Below are 21,388 nucleotides of genomic sequence, written 5' to 3' on the forward strand. Positions count from 1 at the left end.
ATCAGAATTGCCTTTGGTGATGTTTGTTTCTGCAAGCAGCACATAGAGTAGGTAATTAAAAAATATCGAAAATATTTTAAGGATACCTTTGGATTCCTAAATTGTTTTCTATCTTGCAAGCTGTGATTTGCTATATTATCAATGTATTCTATTTAGGACTCTTGTCGACAAGGCTGCTATCGACAATATTGTCGACAAATCTATTTTCCAGATAGTCAACAAGCATGGACCAACTGTCGACAAAAAATAGTCATTTAATAGATATTAAGTTTAACATCGCCATTATTTACCATGAAATATTGCATCTATTTGCAGATTATCTTTCCATTACAATCCCAATATTCTGATGCTGCGTATGTGGAGTACTTAGTAATTATTTTGATGTAAATAAACGACATATAACGTGGTCTCTGAACGTAATACTTTTACTTTATCGACGTATTGGTTTGTCGACAACTTGTCGACGTCGGATCTTGAGATTTGACGATTGTCGACAATGAAAGTACAACTCGACAACAGCCCTAGATACCACTTATTTGTTTAGATTCACTGGACTACCAAGGAAAGCTAAATTCGGCCTTATTCCGTGATAACATAACTATGAGTTATATGGGCGGGCTGCGCTGGAAATCCGATTTTACGGATTTGAGCTACATGTAAAAGCATAATAAAGTAAAACCACGATATCTCGCTGAATTTTAACTGCAGAAGTAATAATAGTATAATATAAACAAATCCTACACAAAAGAATAGTTAAAAAAAACTATTAAAGCCACTTCGTAGAATTGCCCGTATGGATCCAGAAAATAGAGATTTTTAAATGAGCTTGAATTTTATGTTTTCTTTACTTTCTGTTTATATTTTGTGTTTATACGTATACCAGTATTTTAAACAATTTAACGATATTCACTTCAGCAAATTACTATAATTGCTTTATTATACTAAATTATTCAAGAGAGAAATAATTAAATTTGTTTTAACCAAGATTGTAACCGTTACACGACAGTAGCAGTATTTCATACAATATTCACTAAATTACTGTCGATACAACTAAAGCAACGAGATAATGACGATCATTAAAACAAATGGGATGATTTAAACGTATGGTCTTTTTTGGCGATAGCATGTATACGTTGGCTGAGAGGAATTTTGCAAAAACCACGTATCCATGTAGTATAACGATTTATTTATTTATTTATGTATGTATGTATGTATGTATGTATGTATGTATGTATGTATGTATGTATTTATTTATTTATTTATTTATTTATTTATTTATTTATTTATTTATTTATTTATTTATTTATTTATTTATTTATTTATTTATTTATTTATTTATTTATTTATTTATTTGCTTACTTATTTATTTCACCCGCATTGAAAATGCAGTGTATATTGTTATTCTTTTGAGGGATCTTATTATCATATATTATAATATATTTACAACGCTAGCGACAAAACTACAAGGGCACACCAATGGGCCCTAGCCAGTAGTTGTAAATCTTTGTAAATACAAATAATATGCAAATGAAATCACTAATATTCGTTAATGTGCAAATGATACGACACAAAGTATTATACGGCTAAGTTAGATGTTCAATGGTAACTGCAATTATACGCTTCAGAGTGGAGTAATGGCTTTTTAGGTAAATATGCAAATAAGGTCTTTAATATTCATTAATGTGTAAAAACCTGACATATAAACTGTACAGCACACGAAGCCCCATACCATGTCACCATACCAAGTTTGAATTTGATTGGTTGTTGCAATTAAAGCATTATGGTGCAGAGTGGCAGGCAAAATATGCAAATTGGCCTAAGCTTGTTAATATTAATACATATATAAATGACATGACACAAACCTCATGATACACGGTACATGAGGTCCCCATACCCTATCACCATACAAAATTGAAAGTTGATTGGTTATTGTGTTAAAGCTACAGAGTGGATTCATAATGCATAATGTTGCTTCCAGTAAAAGAAACGGGCATAAATAGGAAACATGCTATTTCTCAGCCATTTAAGCAGCCTTTGCCTTAGTGCCCTAGGGATATTATACAAATGTCTTTCGAAGTATACACCAGCCTTATTATATTATTTATATAGTAGGCCCTACGAGCCCCGTGGCCCCAAATGATAAAATAACTGGCACAAGAGTTATAATGCTAGTTTTACAACTTCAAGGGCTCATATGTGAACCCGTAGATGTGCCTTTGGCCATTTTGGCCCCGGACGTTCAAGATTAGGGCCCATAGTTCCATATGTTAAGGGCCGGTCGTTTCTCAGTAGAAAAGCAGCTACAGTGCTCTGGATTATACTGATAGCGCTTTTAAAAGCATTATTCGTTTTGAGCCCATAGGTCAAATATTATTGAGCTGCTTTTAATATTTCAAGTATTGAGTCCTAATTAATTATGTAGATTAGAATTAGCAAAAAATGTTAAACATAATTTGTACATATTGTACATTATATGTACCAAGTCTCGGTTCCCACAGTTACCTAGCAAATCAACTTTGAATATTGTGCATATTATAATTACTGTGCCACGTTTCCAGTTTTCCGCTTCGCCCAAAGAGGTAAACAACGATAGAGCGCCCTACTCGCCGAACCGATGAGTCGTCTGCTCACTGTTGCTCAGTGTTGCCTGTTCGTTATGAATCAAACCCTGAACTGGCCGCTATGAAATAAAACACAGTTCCAACAGCAGCACCGAATAATAACAAATTAGACAAGAGATCTGTATAAATATACGAAGTTGAACACAATATGTATTTAAATGTATTTACATTTCCCAGTGTATCCTCATTTTATGTAATCGTTAAAGTTTCTCTGAATCTAGTACGATGTAGGTTTCGTCAGTGTTGCCCGATTATCTCTGCGACATCGCCGGCCGGCATCATTTGCCATTGTGAAGGGGCTTGTACGGCAACGGGAAGAATAGAATGACGAATTAGATTTATGAGTGTGCTTGCCTTTATTACTCATCATTACTCAAATGAATTACATATTTAAACATAACTTTAGCGTATACCAATGTTTTAGCGTAATATTGATGAGTAATCAATACCTTCTGACAACGCTTTCCTGAAGCCACACCCTTGATAAATATTAAAGCAGTAACTATGGTGAAAGCTTTAACCAAGTTTTTCACATGTGTGGGGCTCCCCAAGTCCATACAGTCAGATCAAGGATCAAACTTTACTTCTGGAGTGTTTCAGCAGGTCATGTATCAATTAGGTATAAAACAGTATACTAGTACCTCGAGTGCTTACCATCCAGAATCACAAGAATGACAATTTGAAAGACTTACCCATCACTTTTAAGCAATTTATAAACAATTTTTTTTAACACTTGCGCTGTAATCACTTAATGGGTCTTTAAGATGGCCTTACAGATGATATAACGAAAAGTCAAAACAAACGGTCACGTGACCATGTGGAGCCACGTGTTGGTCATGATGGGACTAGGCTCATGCCATACTAAAAGCTACTAAAAGGCATAAGCATGCTGGCCTATGTGGAAAGAGGAGAGGGTAAGGATCATTTTCAGATTACTTTTTCACACAATTTGTTTTCTAATTCTAGACTTCCAAAGCATGATGAAGTGCTAACGGTGTCATTAATTGATTCTAAAGTAACTTAGGATATAACTGATTTATTTAAATTAATATTTGTATGATTTAAAAATAACACTTGTACAGCTCAAAGAAGAAAAAATAGTTTCAAGCTTGGAACCAGTTTAATTCTACTATCAATTGTGACGAGAGCGAGAGCTATGACGGTTATAAACGGTGAAACTGGGATACCCTTTGTTCACTTTATCTACTTTACTTATTTATTCTTTTTCTCATTCGTTGGTCGTCCTAAGAACACTTTCTCTATTCCGGCAGATGGTCCTTCAATTAGCAACGCCAAAATGTATGCGCATGCGTAAGACGCAACTACATTCGCGATAAACCAGTAACTCTGAAAAACAACCATATTGTGATGCTTCATATTAATAACTTGTATAAAGTTTACGTTAATATTGACAACGCTTAATTTTTTCTTCTCAATATATACTCATGATAGCCCGACCGTTTCAAGGTGTAATCATGGACGAAAGAGATAACAAACAAACTCCAAACAGTCAAAGTCTCAGCATCACCCGGTACGGTAATGAGGGCCGATTGTTCAATGAAATGCGACAGGCGAAACTGCTACCCATGTACCGCGTACTTTCGCATAAACGCGAAACCACGCAAAGCTCTATCCCCGGGGCTCTATCATGTATACGTGAAGGCATACAACGCTGGCGTGATTGTTAGAGACGGTACAATCGAACGATCGGCCCTCATGAATATGCGAGAATTTACAGCATACAAAGCACGGGGACTTTAACTGATTGCGAATGGCCTGTAGTAGTCGGTGGGTGTAATACTATTAATTTCATCTTGGCAAGTCTAGCCAGTGACGTCAGTGCGCCATTTTATTGGGCGCACTTTCGAAAATCGCGAGCGGAAGTTTGAACAAAGCGCTGGCGTACACACGCTCGCGTTTACAGACGCCGAATAGAGGAGCTCGCGACGCAACTGCCTCTGGATCGCCAAGAAGAAAAATAGTACAGTAGTAGGCTCGGGCAATCAGACAATGATTCCACCTTCGAATTGTTTCATGTGCACTTCTATAGATAGATCTACATAATTTTACTGTATTGTCTATTATTATACCGTAAAGATTCGCCTAATGGCGCTATTGGGTCACTTGACATAGGTGGAATTTTAGGCACCACCTAAAAGTACCCTCCCGGACATGCCCACCAGCAAAAAAATTATTTGCTTATTATTATTAATTCTCCTTATATAAGGGCACGGAACAGCAATTCTCGTTGGCAATTCAGAGGAAAGAGCTCTCTATTTACACATAAAATGTACCCCAAAGCAAAGGAGCCCAAGTGCGCCATTAGGGGAATCTTTACGGTTGCCATACTATATTTAAAAAGTTTGACTCACAACTTCAACAAAGGTCCAATGAAATGTTACTTTCTTTGTCAAAATAACCAGGAATATAACTACTGGGTGAATCATGTAGGCGCCAAATGTCAGTCTTCCAAGAGGTATCCATACCGACCACGATAGGAAACTATTTACATAACCTGCAATGAAACAAAACAAAAAATTTGAGACCCTATAAAAAAATTAGTTCTACGGACCCGACTTACCAGATTGTGCATTATTAATTAATGATACCCTAACACTTACAAAAAATGCTCTACAATATACTTGTTTTCTCAATCAAAAAAAGTCACACACTTGAAAATTTCAGACAAGTAGATCAAAATCATATGATTTCCTGACGTAATCTTAAATTTGAGAAAACGATATTAATATTTTGAAATATTATATACATATCGTAAATTTTCGATTTTTAAGTCACAAATTATGGTAAACTATAAAATACAATCAAACCTTTTCAAAATGATATTTATGTTTGAGAAGATCTTATCCACCCATATGTGACCCGGCAGCACAAATGAGCCGTATGCATAACCAACAATTAACAATGAGAGAACTTTCCTAAACCTCGTTGACTTGGGGGTGATTTGAAATGACCGCCAATTATGACTGTTTGATATTTATTGCCAGCAATGTGGAAAAAGAGACACATGAAAAAACGTAAAAAGCTATAATTTTGTTGAAGGAGCAAAGTTTAACAAACCATAACCCCGCTTCTGGATATCGTTTGAAGTCAAATGATATACCATTTTTAAGCTTATGATGTTTATTTTTCAAACACGAAATAAAACAAAATTGACCGGGGGAGGAATTTACGGCTCATTCGCCGTGAACGGTCACATATGAACATGTCAAAAACAATCTGAGATATAGAAGCTTGCAAAATCTTTCTAAACTTTTGTTGAGGAGTTTAGATTTGTAACATCTTCTAAATGGTGGAATATACTTGCGTTTTGGTGAGTCTTTGGTGGTAGTCAGTTCGGCGATTAGTGACAATAAAACATTCGGTCATTTCAAATATTGAGTTTTAGTTTTAATTTTGTTTTTGGTCACGTGGTTTCCAAATATCCTGCCTCAGCTCTTGACTGACATCATTATCGGTATCTTTGTTTCTACCCTTTGTTAGAAACTTAACATTTGTAGAAAGCATTTTCGGTTTTCATTCCAGTTTGTTACATAATCGAAAAACTGCAGACTTCTCTGAAGTAAGACTAAATCAGATTTGATAGAGCATCAACTACCGCCCGCGGTGATAAATATTCGATAATAATAATGCTTAGCACAATATAGGCCATTATACATATGGTTATATACCCTACTGTGTCCTCCCAGCACAATAGTGTTATGATTGCAGACCAGTTTATCTCCACTTTTTAATCCCTTGATTTTTGGTTTCTGAACAAAAGAGAAGCCAAAACTTATTATTTGAAACGAGGGAATGAAATTTCCTACCTCCATTTCCCGAGACACAGACTAGTATAACCCAACTAACAGCCACACCAAAGGCAAATCGACTGACTGATTGATACAGTACTGCTACCCATTGTGGCGTGTCTCCATCGGTCACCTGCAAACCATATATTACCGACGAACCAATCGCAATTGCTGCGGCCCAGCCAATGAGGATGACCAACTGAAAATAAGAGTGAATATGAACATTTTGATTGATTTGTTAAAGAAATGTTTAAACGCTCATAAGTTTCCGTTTGACATGACCAAGGTTTTTAATCTTTATAGTCCAATAAATTCCCGTAAATATCTTGCAAATCATGTTAAAATGACTGTAATTGGTAGAGATACGGCAATTATCACTGATCATTATAGGCTATGGAGGCATTTCAACAGCACCCTTGTTTGGTGGGAAAGGTCGTTCGAATTTTACACAGAGGTCAGTTGATATCCGACGGGTGCCAAGAAGGCACCCTTAAGCAAATTGAGTTAATGAGGTCACATGTCACACAAGGGGATTCAGTTTTAAAATGCTTTATAAAAAATAATCAAGTTATTAAATATCACAAGTTCTTCGTTTAGTCCCTAAGGGCCAATTTCTCGAAGCTTGGCTAGTGGTGAGGCTTCCTAAGCCAGTAGACTACCAATGTAGATCCATTTTATTGATTTATCTTTGTAGATGACGTATGATGTGGAATTGTAAGCACTGGTTATAGGACTAATAAGTATGACCACTAGCCATGCTTCTAGAAACTGGCCCAAGGAGTCAAACAAGTCAGTGGTCATATAGTATATCTAGAATGCCCTATTAATGAGGTATAGGTCAAAATAGGTCAAATTATAAATCAAAATTGTATGGTTACAATTTTCAAATTCTCCAATGTTATTACCTCATCTAGACAAAAGACATCAACAAATGAATAGTTTGCTATGTCTACGGTGTCTGGTGACAAAGTGTACTCTATAGTGGTTTTGAACTCAGTTGAGCTCATGGTTCTAAAATAAAGAAGACTTCGCATATAGTATATTATACCGTTTTTGTATTTATTTTAATCATTTTTACAGACGAATATTTGATACTATATTCTTTGAAAATTTGAGCTATGACATAGTTATTGTACCCTTTTGTTTATCCCCATGAATGGAAACTCACTGTTTTCATCTTGTAAAATTTCCCCTCCATTTTATAGATAAGATAACCTAGAAGCATCCCAACAAGATAAGTCTGTATCCGACACCATGGTTTGGTATAAATAATATCTCCTGGATAATTAGGATCAAAATCTGTGCGGTTGTTATAAGCCCTGGAATGTAAAGACACGCAAATTACAATTTATCTTAAAATTGAGCGTTTGTTTGTTTTTTTCCTTTTTAAATAGTTTTGTCGCCTCTTTTGCACAGAAAAATTACCATGAATATAAATTACAGAATGTCCGGGCAACTTAATTTTCTTCTACAACCAAAATGGGCCGCTGAATCCATAATGAGCCGCAGTACACCTAACCATTAGAGTTATGGTTAGGGTTAAGGTTTAGGGATAGGGTCAGGTTTGGGGTTAAGGTTTGGGGTTAAGGTTACGGTTACGGTTAGTGTATTGCGGTCCGTTATGATTGCAGAAAATAAATACGTATCCGGCAGGCCAACGCCATGTATAGCATAATTATCAGTGGCGTATCAACGGGGGGTGATTGGCAGAGGGGCTCGCGCCCTGGGCGCCACCATTAGGGAGCGCCAAATTGACAAATTCAGCATCGATTCTGCGCCCCCTCTAGGAATGAAAGTCAAAATTTGCATTTCAATACACAAAATCATTTGAAAGATCAATTGAAAGCCGATATTCAACTTCGTTATAACCCAAATTAATGAGCAATAGGCACTATTTGTGCACATTTCCGCACGTACTTGTTTCAAGAATTGAGGAGGAGCGCCATTATGTATCCTCAGCCTGGGCGCCACAAGCCTTAGCTACGCCACTAATAATTATTTAGAACTTTTTAATTTATATTACTTCTAATTTGAGGTATGATGTGGTCGTACATTATATCATTATTATCTTCATAAAGTTGGCTAATCATTGAACACACAATTGTCCAATAAAATGATGCAGGAGTTTTTTATGATAAGTTTAGGCCAACAGTGTGCCTTGTAGACCCTAGATCTTACCCAGTTCCGCCGATACCAAGACCCCAATATGTTGCTATGTAGGCTGTTGAACCAAACGACATCAGACAAAGGAGCACGATGGAACCAACACCCCACTTCCAGTTTCTTTCGGAAAAAATGAGAATAATGAAAATACTAAAAAAGCGGAGTAACGGTAATTAATGGAAGAGCAGTACACGAGCCTGCTCATATACCTCATTTTACATTACAAATTCAGATCTTATAAACTCCTCATTGTTTGTTTGTTTGTTTGTTTACCAGTATGGTCCATGAGGGATACATGGGAAATCCATAGACCGTTCCGCCATGATTGCTTTCGGTCGGCGCTATATTCTTACCTGAAATAGGTAAAAACTACATAAACTCGGCAAAATATCTGGCCAATGTATGTTTTGCCTTTCGAATAGGTGCATTTTAAAATTACATAACAACTGGTAAAATATTTTGATGAAATTTTACTTAACCTGTGTAAAAAAAATGTCGAAATTATACACAACATCATTATACTTGGTATTTTTTTACATAATAAAGGTCCGATTTTTCTGTGTGTAGCTTCAAAACATTATCATGACATTAATTAATCACTAATATAAGCATAGAAATAAGCATGTTAATCTTCATATTCAATAGAATCAATCATCTTATTCTTACTTCCAGAGAAGGTACACAATGAATGGACTGATGAGATAAAACTGCATGTCATTTGCGAGATACCATGTCCATCCCACACATGACTGAAAATCAAGTACAAAGCAAACATATTAATATTAGTCATGTTAGTAGTAAAATAAGATGAATGCAATAATAGAGTTGAGATACAGGTCATAGTCAGAAGCAAAAACAAAGAAATGCTTAAGAAATTTGGTATTTTAAAGCTTATAACTTTCAATTCTCGCTATTCACAATAAGAGGCGAATATCAGATTGACAATAGTCTTTGGATAATCGTGATGTATCATTTGAAAAGGTCGACATCAAATCGATAGAGAAAATTACCATTGTGCACATTTCAAAACACATTACAAGTATTATTGATTTATCGATATCGCGTGTAACACAAATTGTTTTGACAAAAAAAATTAATTGTCACGTTTTCACATTATGTAATAGCATGGTAATATCGATTCGCGGACTTGATGTCAACCTTTTCCCATGATACACTCACGATTATATCGCAAATCTGTTGGCGGCGCCCTTATTGTGAATAGCGAGAATTAATAGAGTTGAGATACAGGTCATAGTAAGAAGCAAAAACAAAGAAATGCTTAAGAAATTTGGTATTTTAAAGCTTATAACTTTCCAATTAAGTATGTAAATATGCAATGAACGGATTTCAATATATCCCCTATATAGCCCTAGTCACTAAGAAGCCAGGGGCCAGGCATATTGATTAACTCAATTTTCAAAATTGCTTAGGCTATATGGATATAGTGTCGCAACAAAATATAAACCCCTCCCAAAAAGAAAGTATCCAGTTTGATTTTGGTCCATAAGTCCAAGATGGGGTCTTGAATCATAACCTACCAAAGGTATGTTACAGATAAATTTATCCTGTACAGTTTGATACCTCATTTCGTCGGCTGTATTCCATAGTGGCGTATAGTGATTTTTGGTCATTTTTTTGAAAATTGGCACATATGTTTTTAATTATGTCCTCTTTCATTTTTTCTAAGTCTCATCAGTCATAATTAGCTAATTAATTAGTAATTAATTAACTAAATGTGGCGTATAGTTACAAAGTGACATTTTTCGTATTCCATAGTGGCGTATCGACCATACGCCACTTTTTATACACATTTTATAATTATGAAATATCGGCAAAATGAAAAACATCGTATGTCATAGTGGCGTACACGTATCGGACCTATACGCCACTATGGAATACGAACGACGAAAAGTAACGCCATAGGGATTACACGGCGACCGAGGTGGCGTACGGTTAACGTTAGGTTAGGGTATTGCGTTTTGTTCGTTTTCCATAGTGACGTATAGTTTTATTTTCAGTTTGCCAGCAATAGTATGTATTTATTTCTTTTGAAAAATATATAACAATAAAATCTATTTAGTTTACTACAGGAATTTCACATCATTTACAAAATATAATGAATGTCTGATTTACACAACTCGATTTTAAATTGGCATTTCTTCAAACCCGATTTTCTCGAAAACTTGTTTATTCGCGGCGCCCCACTATACGCCACTATGGAATACGGACGACGATTTGTCCAAATCGATGCAGAATTAATGACACAATGACCTTTTGGATGCACCTACCCAGGATTTTAAAGTTGCAGTATTCCTATTGATGTGGTTTTCCTGCGTCTCAAGATTCTTCATAAAGGTACACCATAACAGAGACGGACTAAGACTGTTTGACTTCACTTCATGTGTTTCATTGAATTCACAGTCAATATCTGGTATGTCCTCCTGTTGCATCAAGGACTGCCAGACATCTGCGGCGCATGCTCTCAGTGAAACAATATGAATATTGATTAGGTCCTGCTACTCCACTTTTAAAACAAATGAGGTATCAAACTGTGCGGAATATATTTATTTATAACATACTTTTAGTAGGTCTTGCTTAACATTCCTTCTTAGTCTTATGGACCAAAATTTAACTGGATACTTTCTTTTTGGGATGGGATTAACAACGCATTATTATCTTACCTGAGTCATTGTCGCTCCAGGATAGGGATACAAATTATTGATATATAGTGGATGTGCCCACCAATATTTCGCACACTGCTCTGTCAAATCCTCAAAAATTGGTTTTTACCGACGCCTTTCCCCAGATAGGTACCCAATGTGGCCGTTATGGCGACGACAACCATCAAGGTGGGTGTTAGACGCCAAAAGCGATGGAAGTAGTAAAGAAACCAATTGACTTTCCCGTTGGTTTTGGCGAGTTGTTTCAGTGTCATGTATGTTACTAGTAAGCCACTATTAAGTTACAAAACAAACAAAACATATCGATATTAACAACGTTAGCATTTAAAATCATCAAACAAAGAAACAAAAAAAACGTGGGTATTAACTTAATATAGGCTTGCATAGAGTTAGCCAAGTATCAAGACATAAATTATACAGCTGCACGGACCGCAGCTGCACAATCTCTAGATGAAGTCTTAACAATTCGCCGATCGCACGGTAATCTCAAAACGAGACTCTACCCTCAAAGTGTCTGTTGCGTGTACGTACGCCTGTCAAACGCGTGCTTTAATTGCCGCGTACAGCTTTGTAAAGCTTTGTAAAAGCCTTCTGGCACGTTGCTAGAAAAGAGCGAGCATAGATGAATAAATAAACAGAATTTTCCATGCCTGTGCCCCCTAGGCGTATTAGAATTCAGCTGACGCCGGTACAGCGTTCAGACCTGGCGACATCGCTTATCTTACGCACGAAGTTTCTTTTGTGTATGCTCGCGCTTGTTGCGCTATTTTTTGAGTTTGCTCACGCGGTACCTGACTTAGCGTCGATCCCCACGGGCAACAGGTCATGTTTGTTGCGGTATGAGAGCGAGAAACAAAAATGCACTTTTTGCGCACGTGTTTCAAGGAGGACCTCGTTTTGTATGACGGATCCGTGCAAATGGTGAATAGGCTAATTTGGTGTATTTTACATCTTAACCCAACGCTGATTCCATTTATAAACGTCACTGCATTGGGTAAAATCACTTGTACTGTGTTTTTCCCGATGGAATTCTTGTTTTAGACAAGCAGATTGGAACAAGCAATTACCTTGCGTTTTTATAATGTGACGTAGTTGAAATATGACACAAAAAAAACCAGATTGTATCGTACTAACATAACATCCTATTACACCTATGATATCCTATGTTGATAATGAATGACTCCACAAGAGAGCGGAATCAACTAATTAATCAGAAGTAATGGTAAAATTGTATTGGACAATGTAATAGGTCCAAAGATTATATTTTATAACAATTAATTATAGCTAATTCATTGATATTTCATAAATAATAATGATCGACCAAGCATCGATGCTCAATCGAAAGATCGAACTTATGTGGTTCTATTGCCTAAAGCGTAAATCTGGCGACATCGCTCATCTTACGCGCGAAGACCTATTTGTCTACGCTCGCGCTATTGGCGCTATTTTTGAGATCGTTTACACAAACCTGACTTAGCGTCGACTCCGATAGACAATCGTAAAAGCGGTATGTTTCAGATAAACAAAATCGTGAATATTATAAAGTTCTTGTTTTCAAACTTTACTTAAATTTAACGACATAAATTGGTTGCTAGCAAATGCGACTCCATGAAGATAATAAATAAGACTGCGTACCTTAGTACAAAGAAGGTATCTACCGAGTAGGTGCCATTGTTAACTGCTTGGAAAGCTGTTTTCTGCAGCATTTTGAACCCGTATTCTGGATTATCTGCATACGCAAAAAATCACCGAGTGAAAACATTTAATACAAAGGTAATTCAAAGTTCATTTTCTAAGTTTACAAACATATTGGGGTTAAAGCTGCGTTCTAGCACATTGGAATGATTGATTTCATAATTAGACTACATAAAACAATCCTTATGTTTTTTGCAGAATACCGAATAACAGTTTATAAGAAACATATATACGTGAATTGGTTTGAGGAATTTGTCGAGCGCGTAGTCGAGACCAAAACAAACGGGTTTAACCCTTGTACCAACCCCAAGCACCCAAGATTTTCATCCGTCATAAAACTTTTGTACATAGCCAAAATTTCCCAAATTTGCATGAGCGCCCTCATATTATGACATCATAGCGACATTATGTGGGGAATGTTTGTACTTATTTTGGTATCACCTATACATTGGTATCAAATATAATGGAATATGACGTTTATAATTAAAAATTAGGGGCAAACACCCCCCCCCCTTCGTAGTCCGTGTTACAAAATGGCTCAGTAGTTCTAGGGTTAAACATTAAAACAATCAGTAACATATCCCTCTGTTGACAAAATTTGCCATGATATTAAGATGGGACCGTGATATGCTATGATATATGTAAGTTAATACTCACCAAAGCGATAACCAAGGAGAAATTGATTGGAATGACCTAAAATAACCCACCACATGCTTAGTACTCGTATGCCATTGAGAGCACCTAGCATTGAAGATGGAGAACTGGTGGAAAAAATCTTTTCAGTATTTTGGATGATAGAGAATGACATCAACAACTGGTCCATACGATCTGGAAGGAAGAGAATCCAACAACATATATAAGCCAAAAAAGTAAGGTACCAGTTATGTTCACCCCCTGTATATCCTTAACAAAGACAGATCTGTCATAATTGGAACCAGCAGCCAATAGCCGCATTTTTTAGCTCGAATTTAAGACCTCGTTTGTTGAAATTGCTCTAGAAATAAAAACACGACGATCCAAAAACCCAAGGAAGAAGCCAATTTAAAAGTTGCAGTTTGTTCCATTGCATGCCCTATTGATTTGTACACAAAGCGTTCGCGAACAAGAGAACTAGCGCCGTGCTTCAATTGATTCGCACGTTAAGGGTAGACGAGGTATTGTTGGTCGAAGCAACTAGTACCTAAAAATCGATTTTCATTATCTAGATCAATATATTATTGAAAAATAACACCTTGATGTTTTGCAAAAGTTCATTCTACACATCGTATACTTTGCAAACTTGCTTAATTTATTGTTGTTAATGAGTTATGTACGTTTTACAAAAGTGTTGTTGTTTCAGCCCTCTTTACAACGTAACTCAAGAACCGCAGCACCTATAAAAGTATATCTGTGATATTTTAATTCTTCTACACACTCGCTATGAATTGAGCAATGCAGTTTTTGCCAAAGCTCACTACCATTCGTAAGATACTGTGAACTATCAAATCACAACAGTTTAAAATAATTAATAACCTTAAAACTAGCGTCGTCATGTGCACAAAACAGAACACAAAAGTACAACTTTTGATTTCATTTCTTCACTAGGTTTTAGATCACCGTTTCTTTAATTCTCAACCAATTTCAACAAATAAGGTCTTGAATCAGAGCTAAAGAGTACAGGTATTGGTTGCTTGTTTTAATTTTGACATACTTGTCTTTATTCAGGATATACAGGGTACCACAACTGTTACCTTAATTCTTTGGCTTACTGTAGTTTTATTTCTAAAAGGAATTACAAGGAGTGCTTATTTCTATGGATTAGGAAAGATGGTTCGTAAATAGTAACAATGATAGCTATCTTTTGTGAAATGGGAGGGAAAGAGAAGAACATAAACTGTTAAAACAATTGCGAAACAGAAAACATTGCAATACGGACAATTTGTCTTCATGTCAGGCATTCATTTGGTTCGCACAGTAGAAGTACCAACATAAGTTCCCTAAAAACGTTATGCAAACACGTGAATTTGGGTCATTATTAGAATGTTGACAATGGCAGTCGAGTTTTCATGTACTATGTTGGTTGTTATTATTGTATAATTATGAAAAGCGTTTTTAATTATTATTATAGAATAAGTTCGAATACCACGGGCCTTAGCCTCGTAAGTGACAGAAGCTTTTATTTATGTATTGTGTCCACCTTGGTTTAGGGTGGACATAACAAAATATAAATGGATCTAGAAGAGCAGTAACGACGCCATTTGTTTTGCATACCAGATATCAAATCGACGTCACGTGCAAAATTTGGGGGGGGGGGGAATGAATAGGCCGTTTTTATTTTAAGGCTGTTTTTCTATTACTGGTCTTTACGTGTAGTTGGGGAGAATGCCCGTTGACAGTAGACTTCGGTTGTATATATAAATGCGCTTTTATAAATGCGCACGTGACCAGATGGCCAGCGCCATATTTGTATTACATCACTGTCAATCACTGAAATGGCGACCATTGAAGGAGTGGCTACAGTTGTGACCTTGTTTCGTGGCTAGCACTGGCAAGGAACATTGGCTGGAGGTTCGATGCTATAAATTTGCAAGGATAAATCATGGATATCAAAGGATCATGATTATTGCACAGCACCCCATGTACAAACATAACTAATGTTTATTTATTTATTTTATTTATTTATTTATTTATTTATTTATTTATTTATTTATTTATTTATTTATTTATTTATTTATTTATTTATTTATTTATGCGACGAAAAACGAAAACCCTGTTCTATTTTGAACAAATTGGGAAACAAACTTTTCCTGTACAAATGAATGCCGACCCCAAATTTCGGAAATATCAGGACAATTTTTTTGGTATTTTCTCAAATTTAAATTTATTTACAGATTTTTGTGATTTTTGGGTTATTTAAAAAAAAAAATTAAAATACCAACCGACCGACCGACCCTACTTGAAAGGTCCGTTCGCCCGTAGAACAGGGTTTCTCTCTTTCTCGCCTTACTTATAATTTTATAAATATTATTTGTCCCCCTCCCCTTCCCCCAAAACCACCCCTTCCCCCTTTTACACTCATAAATTAATTGTTTTTTTGCTAACTTTCCCCTTCCGTGTAAAGTAAAACTTTATAAGCCGGTTGAATCAAACTGAACAAAATTGACGTATACAATTACAATATAATACCATGACAATAATGTGTATGACGGGATCTAACTTCGCAGCAAACACAAAACGTTTTCGACATCATTCGCAAAAGGTTATAAAAGGTTGTCAGAAAATGTTTAAATGTCGGGTTATATAAAGGGTATATTAAGAGTATAAAACGTTTTTATAACCTTAAAAAACATTTTCTGATAATCTACTGCTCAGCAAACAAAAATGTTTTACAGAAAACGTTTAAATGTCGGGTTATATAAAGGGTATAAAAACGTTTTAATAACATTCCAAAAACATTCTTGAAAACTTGATACAAAAAACATTCTAAACAGAATGTTATTTTGGGGTTGTAAAAATATTTTGCGAAAAATGTTTGCCAAAAATATTTTCAATAACGTTTTAAAAACGTTTTCATGACCTTTATATAACCCGACATTTAAATGTTATTAAAAGGTTTTGAAAAAACATTTTAAGAACATTTCTGTGTTTGCTGGGTTCAAATATTTTAACATAATGTTATTTAAGTATTGACACAATATTTGGCAAAAATGTTTGCAAAAATTGTTTACAATAACATTTTTTGAAAACATTTAAAAATATTTTTGTAGTGTGTTTTCATACAAAACGTTTTAAAACGTTATCATGACCTTTATATAACCCGACATTTTAATGTTATTAAAACGTTTTTACCTAAACCAAAAGCCAAAATATAACTTATTTAAAATGTTTTTAAAACGTTTTTGTGTTTGCTGGGTTACTATCACATTTCGTCATCAATATGGCCAATTGCCACGCCCATTTAGCACGGAAATATTGAAATATAACTTTTTAAATCAGCTATATCTAGCTTTTCCGTCATAAATTTTGTTTTTCCGTAATGGAAAATCCAAATAAAGAGTTTATGTTTCGGGTCAAATTATTTTGCCCTTTGCAATCAATGCCACTATTTTGCAAAACAAATTTTTCTTGTAACCTGTCATTTTCGCCTATACTTTTGCGTGTGGAATTTGTGCACATCCGGGTACCTTACATCGTTGAACACGGTATGGCGACTTGTAGATGTCACGTGCGCATTTATAAAAGCGCATTTATATATATACCCGAAGTCCACTGGTTGATGCATAGATTTTGAGTTTTATATCGCAATGAAGTGGGTAATTACTTTTTGGTAGGCATTTACAACAACAATGCAGGTGAAGTATTGAACATTCGCGTGGCTTGTATATACAATTACATATTAACTGAATAATGTCCGATGGCCTTGAAATTACCTTGTAAAATTTTGGCACTTATATCATCATTTCCAGTAAGTTTCATGGAGGAAATGATAAACACTTTTCACTGCAGTAGCGTAGATTTCTTTTTGACATTATGGGAGATAGGGTTGGGGGAAAAAATCTATGAAGTATAGTGAATCCAGCACCTTTTGGCGCCAGAATAATTTTATGGTATAATAATGCGCGCGAAGCGCATGGTGCAAAAGTCGAACAAATTCGCACAAAGAGAGCAAAAATAGGCACTTATGACATGTATGAGGCCAAATATGAGGTTAATTTTGTCAGAAACCCACATACAGGCGTCAACACTGGGGGTAATGATTGTATGGATCAAAGTATTGGGGGTGAATTCATCCCACCCCCATCACCGGTATCTATGCCAATATGCTTTTCAATCACATCAGACGCCTTGCTCGATGTAATTAAGAGAGGGTCATCCATACCGATATTACAGACTTGACATTTAGTATGGAATATTTATTCACGAAGTGGAAAGACTAGTCTGGATGGGGTCTGCATAAACCGCACGGTCTAAATAGTAATCGGGGTACCTGTGCTTTCCATAAGTTTACATTATGGTGCTCGTAATTTAGTGCATTTGCCTAAAATGGTGGATTTAAGGAGGCTGAATTTCAGCTTTTAATAACAATGTTCCGAAATTCAGATATTTACCTCCCACAAAACTCAAATTCAGTCTCCTTAAATCCGCCATATTTGGCTAATTCACTACATGCAAACCCCTTTCAGATTAGTCTAGGCTCTTCGTGAAGAAATATTCCATACTAAATATCAAGTCTGTATTATGAGAATAAGAGCGAGAAAGGAAACCTAACCATAATCATTTCCATATGTACACCCCATACACATAAGAAATAAAAATATGCTATCGCAATATTTGGTAAGGCCAGAGATAAAGTTGTATTCTGAAATTATTGTCCTTACCCTTTGCTGGAGAACTTTCGCTACTCGCTTGTTTCTCTTCAATTTTCAACGTTGTTATTTCCTTGGCCAGAGAGTGTGAGGCTATGTTGGTATTGTCGTACACCGGCGCCTTTTCTTCTTTGACAGTGGCTGCGGCACGGCTATTTACTTCTTTTTCATTCATAACAGCATAAACTGGGTCATCGTTCGCATTTTCATCTGATACAGGCTGTTCGTAAACATGTTCTGGTTCTGTTTTCGTTTTTGGTGACGTAAGGCGTTCGTGAAATGTCACGTGATAAATACTGCCAATGACAACAAAGAGCGCACAAACCGACAAGGCGCACCTGTTTGGAGTATCAAAGGCAAGCAATACATTATCAATTGATACATTTCTTTTTTCTTACTATATGCTATGAATGACTACTGGTGACACCAACTGGTGATTATTTCCACCAAGTTGCAGGAAGGAATTCAAATAGGCCTTACTAATTTGTTGGTAATAATATCAGGCCTGCTGTGCGTTTGTAACATGTTAAAGAAGAAAAGTAAGTTATCAACTGACCCCCAGACTGACGTGTGGGCAATCATGGTGGCCTGAATCCCATCAAGGAAAAAGTTGATTGTAATTAGTCCTCAAGGCCGGATCATGGCCTTGGGGCATGGATCTTCTAAAAGATGAGGGTGAAATTGAAAACATTTTAAGGTAATTTTCACAATATTTTTGAAACATGTATCCACTCGGAGGAGAATACTCCCTCGGGCTCCCCACCCCGGAATGGCAAATAGAGTTACATGTGACTTAAAATTGTGGCTTATGAAGCGCGTTGGAAAATATTTTAAAAGTGAGCTCCACTAGCCCTGCCGTCCTTTTACCAATTACCAACTGGCCCTTTGTCACAATGGCTCATCTGGACATTTCACGACGTTCCTAGCTCTATGACCATTCAGACAATGCTTATAAAAATTTACTTGATAAGATGGCAAAGTCATGAAGTGATTATAAAATTAATGTTCTTACAGAGTTGCAATAGCACCAGGACTCCAAGGAATGTCAACAAGACAGTCGTAAGTAATTTGGGATATTTGTCCTCTGAATCCAAGATCTGTGTTAAAAATGAAGAATCAATTCAAATCAGTTTAATATGCAAGTGCAAGGTGGTGGTTGTAGTGGTGGTGGTTGTGGTTACTATGTTTTGGAAGCTCTGTCTTGTTGGTGTTACTGATGGTGGTGATGTAGGTGATGGTGGCGGTTGTAGTAGTGGTAGTGTGGTAGTGGTGAGGGTTTGGGGTGGTGGTGTGGTGTGGTGTGGTGTGGTGGTAGTGGTGATAGTAGTAGTAGTGGTGGTATTTTTTAGATAGGATAAGATCAACAAATTCAGATTCTGAACACTCACATTGTTTATGCGCAATTGTTAATTCCTCTGCCGTACAAGTGGATGGCCAGCAACTGCCAATCTCAGCCTGAACACCAACCTTTATGAAATATAATACTATGAGTGCATCATTAGTGGTCCTTAATTTTAAAAGTGTCCTTAATATCAACCATCTGACCACCATTTCAAACAAAATTTAAATGAACACTAACTCATACAGGGATGTCCCTGAAAGCTAAAAATCATTTTGTTGGCAACTTTAATTTTTGGGTGTTTAATACCCAAACCAAACAGAACTAAAAAAAATGATGAGCTCCTTTCTTAATAATTATAAGAATTTTACGAAAATACCTTAATTCAATTGACCTTTTCGGTAAATCCCATAAGCCTTTGCGGGTAGACCTGAGATGTCGTCATTTGAGATCAGGCCGATGACCACATCGTTTAGTGAATATCGTTACTGCGAAGCCGTAACGATGTGCGCATCGGCGTGACGTCAAATGACGACATCTCAGGTTTAACCCGCAAATGCTTATGGGATTTACCGAAAAGATGAATCTTTTTGTAACTCGTTATAAGTTACAACCCTGTTCTTACCAATTCAATAAGAGGATACTCCAATGCACAATACTGAGCATCAAATGGAGCGGCATCAACTCCTTTGGTTATTCCAACGCACAGCTCGTAGGCACCATATGATCTGGCGACACCAGTAAAGATAGCTCGTAACCATTCAGTATTCTCTCCCCACGAAGCATACACTGTAAATGTAAAAAAAAACATTTATACTACGTCTATTTTACTCACTACGTTTCAGAAATATCTGGCAATAAATATAAGCTAATGTACATGTACATCTAACAAGAAACAAAATATTTACACAATTCCTGAAGTTTCTGGACACTCTGTGGGCCCACTTGCTCCCGCAGTACAAATGTTTTGCCAAATGAAACAGCTCATGCCTGTTTGTAATGAACGCAAAAAGCAAAAAAATATGCATTTTAGGGTGTATTGTATGGTGTTACAATCAATCGTAAAGACTTGTACAAAATCTAATATCAGCACTCTCATTTTTAATAAACGTATTTTCTGTTCTGTTTTATAGCCAAATTATTAACAAAAAAATAGTGTAAGATCAAAGATATCAGGTCAAGTCAAGGCGCTTGCTACTGGTAGTGTATTTTGGTATGCAATACTACCACCCAGATTTGGGTAGGCATACGAGCTTAATGAGAGCCAATAGCCATCTAGCAATGGCGGAAGGCAAAGGCAAATACCACCACTATTTATTTTTGCCATGATGATGAGTTCGGATACAAGAAAGGATGGATGGTATCATGTAGTTTAGTACCAACATTAAAGCCATTTGGAGGTGCTGAAGTTGATGGTTCAGTGGACATTGAGACCAAACTAAACCTCGGTAAAACAACTTTGAAGATCGGAACATGGATCGGGAGAACAATGAACCAAGGTAAAGATAGGAAAACGGTGCTGTTTCTCCCTTTATCTAAGAAAGGTGACACCAGACAATGTGCTAACAATCTTACAATATCTCTAATCTATCATACCAGACGGTATTGCTTCATATCATTGCTGTGCTGAACCAATTCGGGACCATCTCGAAAGAGAGTTAGCACCAGACCAGGCAGGTTTCAGGAAAGGAAAAGGAAATCAGATCGGCAACCTAAGGATCCTAATCATGCTAAT

At 36.3% G+C, this 21,388-nt stretch overlaps 1 pseudogene; it reads right to left on the bottom strand.

The window, feature by feature from the left end:
* Positions 1-3,804: 3,804 nt before the first annotated feature.
* On the bottom strand, positions 3,805-21,081 carry LOC140150160 (nose resistant to fluoxetine protein 6-like; annotated as a pseudogene).
* Positions 21,082-21,388: the final 307 nt, after the last annotated feature.

The sequence above is a fragment of the Amphiura filiformis genome, chromosome 4, assembly GCF_039555335.1.
Source record: "Amphiura filiformis chromosome 4, Afil_fr2py, whole genome shotgun sequence".
NCBI classification, from domain to species: Eukaryota; Metazoa; Echinodermata; class Ophiuroidea; order Amphilepidida; family Amphiuridae; genus Amphiura; species Amphiura filiformis.